The sequence below is a fragment of the Phascolarctos cinereus genome, unplaced genomic scaffold (genome assembly GCF_003287225.1).
Source record: "Phascolarctos cinereus isolate Bilbo 61053 unplaced genomic scaffold, phaCin_HiC Scaffold_1;HRSCAF=81, whole genome shotgun sequence".
Taxonomy (NCBI): domain Eukaryota; kingdom Metazoa; phylum Chordata; class Mammalia; order Diprotodontia; family Phascolarctidae; genus Phascolarctos; species Phascolarctos cinereus.
Window position 1 is genome coordinate 160,959,973 of NW_027555514.1, and position 6,036 is coordinate 160,966,008.

Here is a 6,036-nt window from a genome sequence, read left to right on the forward strand (position 1 = left end):
GAACTAAAATTTCTTCCCTTCCTCTTATTCATTTATCATGTGACTTTTTATACATAAGCAATATATCCATTTGGAGCTGAGGTATATGGTATATACCTACATTTGCTATATAGTGTGAGATGCTGGTCAAAATCTAATTTCTGCCAGATTGCCTTTCAGTTTTCCCAACATTTTGTCAAATAGTCTTTATCTAGTAGCTGCAGTTTTGGGGTTTATCAAGCACTAGGTACTAGGTTCATTTGCTTATGTATGCTTTTTAACTAATCTGCTCCATTGATTGACTTCCTTTACCGAGACTAAATTGTTTTTAACAATTACTACTTTGTCGTATAGTTCGAGTTCTGGTACTCTTCCTTCCCAATTTTTTCATTATTTCCTTGAGATTCTAGATCTTTTGTTTCTCTAGATGAATGTCATTTTTTCTATTTCTATAAAGCAATCTTTTGGAAGCTTGATAATAAATGCTTATTGACTGACTAATGTGGCAGACATGATTTGAACCTACGTCTTCTAACTCCAAAGCCAGTGCACATTCGATCCACTGTGCCAGACCGCCTGTGGATAGATTTGCAAGACAGCTATACAGAGATGATAAAACCATGGGAGAAGATGAGACTATCAAGGGAGAAAGTACAGATAGAGAAAAGAAGGACAGAACCTTGGGAGAAATATATATTTGAAATATTGTTTTTTATTTCTTGCTATTCTCTCTCCCTTACTTTTCACATGAAATCAGTTACCAAATCCTATTAATTCTACCTATGCAACATTCATTTCTTTTGTTTCCATTGCCACCACCATTATTAGAACTATTCCAGTAGCCTTCTACCAGTCTTCCTGACTCAACCCTCTTCCCTCCTCCAAGTCATCATTTATATTACTGCCACACTAATCTTCCTCATGTATATATATCTAATCTTATTACACTTCTGTTCAAATATCTCCATTAGTTCCATTGCCTATCAGTAACTGACTATGGTTTGCTTCAGACAAACCAGAAAAGGAATTCTCATTACTAAATTAGGGCTAAGGGCAGGGAAACCACTGAAACCTGCATATGCTACAGCTACAGGCTCCATGCGACATGAGGGACATTCCACACTAGTTCCTGTGTTCCTTAAGTCTACAGAAAAACAGTGCGCAATATCATTGAAAGAGGGAGTGCAGAATCTGTTTGTCTGCCTTCAGGTGCTAGACTTGAATCCCCAGTTAAGTACAGGCACTGCTTTTTCTAGCGCCAGCCTTCCTAAAACAATTGCAGTATGCCATTGACCACCAGAGGGAGTTCAGCCTGCAAATGCTCAGAGCATTCCCCCTCTCATATTCCCCGCCTGGCCTGGCTTCTCAGGGCAATGCTGACTAGATTCTCAGTTTAAGGGAAAAATTTTTAAATATGACTCAAAAAGTAAAATATATAGTGTGTTCCAAAAGTCCTAGTCTAAGCTTTAGTAGGTTAAAACTTTTGAGGATAGTCTGTATAAATTCATGATTCAGCCCCTCACCCTTAGTACCTTGCTCCGGATTTCCTCTCAATTTTAACTCCCTATATTCATAGAACAGGAGAGCTAGGTGGCGCAGTGCATAAAGCACTGACCTTGGAGTTAGGAGAACCTGAGTTCAAGTGGGGCCTCAGACACTTATTAGCTATGTGACCCTGGGCAAATCACTTAACCCCAGTTTCCTCATCTATAAAATGAGAAAGAAATAACAAACCACTCCAGTATCTTCACCCGAAAAAACTTCAAATGGGGACATGAAGAGTCAGACACAACTGAAAAATGATTGAACAACAAATATTCATAGAACACATACACTGAATTTATTGGCTATATTTAAAAAATGGAAAAGAAATAGACCAAGCCTATCTGCCTCCCTGAAACATCTGCCCAACCATTTCCAGAAACTCCTTTTCATACCCTCAGATGTGGGTTAGATAATGGGATAGGGATGTGTGTGTGTACGTGGTCTAGGTGGTATCAAGAAAAATCAATGAAGAGAAAGAAGAGAGAGGAGAGCAAACACTGTCCTCCACCTTACCAGTTGATGGTGCTTTCAAAAGCTTCCAGTTTCTGGCCACCAGTCTAATCTTACTCCTATAAGGGCACTAGATTCTGAAAGAACATTGAATCTAGAGTCAAGAGGACATGGATTTGAATTCTATCTTTGTTGCTTTTTACCTTTTGTGACACTGGGCAAGTCCCTTAATCTCTTTTGGCCTAATTTTCTCATCTATAAAATTGGGGAGTTTGATATGGCCTTTAAAGCCCCTGATCCTCCCTTTTCAGCTTTTTAATCACACTCATTTACCCTGACCACTCAAGCAAGGCTGGTTCTGTGACGTTTCTGGAATACTTTTCCAAGGTTTTCTCACCTCTGTATCTTTGTTCATCCATGGAATGTCTTTTCTTGCTTTCTAAATATATGCCTATATAAATCCTATATAGATCCTTCCATCAAGACCTAGCTCAAATGTCATCTCCTTTGTGAAATCTTCCCCAATTCTCTACCCAGAATTGATTTGGACCTCAGTTTTTGGATTTGTAAACTGAGTAGGTTAGACGAGATGACTTCTAATATTACTTTCAGCTCCGAATCTATGATGTGATGATTTGTCCTGCCTCTGAATTCCCATAACATTTTATTTATACTTGTCAGTTCACTGAGGCGGTGTGGTGCAGTGGAATGAACACCAACTGATTGAAAAGGTCATGGGAGCGTAACAGTAATCTCAGTCTTCTATGAAGACTATAGCTCCAACTTTGCACCCACCTCTTGAGCGTTTGATCAAAGTTACATACTAGCTTGGTGAGCTGTTGCAGGAACAACAGGACCTGGTTGCTCAGCTTATGGCATAAGAAGAGTATCCACTATAGGTGACCATAGCATGTGTACCAGTGTTTCCCAGGGAAACACTGCTACTGCTTCTCTTATTTCCCCACCCACTGACGCAGGGGCAAAAGGAGAAGACACAGGTCTTTTTAGGTAGTCTTTTGAGACCTAGCTATGGACCCCTTCAGCAGACCTTTATGATCCAGCAACATTGGCCTTGCTATTCCTTGAACCTAGTGCTCTATCTCCTAACTTGGTGCTTTTTCAGGAGCTGTCTCCCACATTTGTAATGCTCCCCTTACTGCCACTTCCTGTCTTCCTTAAGGAGCTTTTAAGACTCAGCTCAAATTCTACCTTCTTCAGGAGGCCACGTCTGGTGCTAGTGCCTTAACCCTGAAATTTCTTGTAACTGTTTGCTTCTTGTCTCCCTCAGTAGAATGTGATTTTCTTGAGAGTAGGGGGCCATGTTTTTGCCTTTCTTTATATTCTCAGCACTTAGAATACTGACTGGCTCACAGTAAGTTAATGCTGTCTGATTGGGGGAGTGCACCTTGAAGTGGGCAGCAACTTTAATATATCAGCTGTTTAAGGTGAGGTTCCTCTTTATTTATGGGGATATTCCCCTTTCAAACAGGATGTGACTACTGTGGTACCCTGCTGGAATTCCAATAGGGACAATGGTCTTTGATAGGCTATGTAAGAGATTTCTGTTACCTGAGAGCAATCTTGGGCTGGCAAGAGGCAGGGCTAATAGAAGTATATCTAAAGCGCTTAATGAGAATTTAAAGGACAATATAGTAGGACATTCAGTAGTTTTGGATATAGTGGCCTTAACTGATATGACTCTATAGCAGAACAAGTGCCTAGAAGACAAAAGCAAGGGGCATACTTAGGACAAACAAGACTAAAGAGACATCCCTGGAGTGGCGGATATCTCTGAGCCTATGTAGCTCAAGGTTAGCCAGAGACTGCTTGCCTAAATGGAGACAGTACCTAGTTCACCATAGGTTGTGCTTCTGTTGTGGCATTCTTGATAAGCCTAATGATGTCATTGGGCCTGGGATTAGGAATATAGGAGGAATCATTAGGACACGGACACAAAAGGCCTGAATCTGGGCATAGACTAGCTGGATAGAAGCTTTTTGGGGATCCCATGAGATGCTTTCTATGCTGGGATTCTGGTCACATGCTTGTATATAGTAGCAGAGGCCCATCAGTGCAAGGAAAAGAAGTCCAAGGGTATGGCAAAGGCATCTCCTCTGGTCATGCTTGATTGAAAATTTGTCTGCTTAAATCCTGAGTAATTCTAAAACCTTGGTGAGTTACTGGACCTATAGCTCAGCGTTGATGCAAGGGTATGCCACTCTAGAAGAAGACTATCTTGGAATGAGTTATCACTACCAAAGGGAGACTGATGACAAGAGGTTTAGTGGCAAATGGGGATGGATAAGAATAGGCTAGATAGCTTTGGGGACAGTCAGCATGGCCATAGAGTAGTTTTCAGGCTGCAATGGTTCAGGTAATACAACCCCTCCCTTTTCTGGAGACCAGGTCAATGTACCTAAGTTGAACGTGGCTTACAAGGGCGAGCCTTCAACGCTTCCCAATCTTGATTGGTTGGACAAGAGATATTTTATTAAATGCCAACTGCGTACCATGCGCTATGCTGGAAATACATAGACAAAAATGGAATAGTTTGCTCTCAAGGGGACTTATATGCTATCAGGGGAGAGAAAACTTATAGACAGAAAAATACAAATAAACAGGAGGTAGTTTGTGGAAGGACAGCATTAGTAGCTAGGGAGAGGATTAGAAATGGCTTCATGTAGTTGGTAATTGAGCTGAGTCTTAAAGGAAGTACAGGATTCTATGAGGCAGAGGGTAGGAAAGCATCTAAGCTAAGACGATTATAGCTAGAGCCTTGAGTCAAAACAGTCTGGAAAGAGGGTCCACCTAATATCCTATTTGCTGCAAGTAAGGCATTCTAGGTGGCCTTGATTTATATAGATAAGGAGAAATTCTTAGTAGACAACATTCAGGCCTTAGGTCTAGGTTCGGATGCCTCAGACAGAAAATGAAAAATAATCGGAATAGCTATCAACAGAAACTAGCCCTTTAATATAAGAGTAAGGAAGAAAAAAAAAGATCTGTGAGTGCAAAGTGTTGGACACAGAGCATTAAGATGCGCTTTTGGTACATGTCTTTAGTTGAGCTGAATAGCAGCACCGGGGAAGGTGGCCAGAAGCCAATAGTCAATTATAAATACATTGACAATGCACACCACATATTCTTACAGCTATGAACCAATTCCCCCAGCTACAGGGGGAAATCACAGAATCACAAAGTTGGAAGGTTCTTAAAGAGAGCGTTTAGTTCCTTACCTGAAAAAGAATTCTACATCTTCTGTGCCTGTGCCGTACCTCTATGACATGCTTATTTTTTTTTGTTGTTATTGTTCTCACTTCATCCTCTAGTTGCTTTCTCGGCCCTCACCCTGGCTCTGGCCTCTTTCCTTCCTTCAAGATCCTAGGGGTAACCAGTTGAACTTTTACACTGTTATCTACCCTTAAATCTACTCCTTTGTCCTATCATGCTCATTTCCAAATCCTATCCCTGGATTACTCTGCCTTCTCCCCTACATGCATCCTACTGAAAGCAAATGGAGGAAGTCACAAACTGTGCTGAGTTCACTAGAGTTTTCCCATAGTTCACTAGAGTTGTTACCCATTCTTATCTGGGCCGTCACAGCTATACACCAGTCCTTTGCTAATCCCTGATTGATTCTATTCTGTTCCTTTCTGCATCTACTCCAAATCTTCTCTTTTTTCCTGAAGCCATCTAAATCATTCCCTCTGCCTAAGCCAAGGGCTTTGCCAAATATTTAACTGAGAAAATTGGAGCCTTCCATTGTGAGTTCCCTCATCTCTCCAACTCTACATTCCAAAGTACCTCAGCATCTCCCTCTCTCTTTTGTTGTGGTCTCTGAGGAAGTTGTCTGTTCACCAACCACTCCTTGTGCCCTTATTCCCTCCTGCTTTTTCTGGGAACATTTCTTCTCTCAAAATTTTCAGCCTCTCCTTATTCACAGGCATCTTACCTTGCCTGATGCCTAAAAACATCTCCAGATCTTCATCCTTGAACAACAACAACAATTGTCATTTAATTGTACCATCCTAACAAACTATATTTCTTTTCCCCTTCACAGCC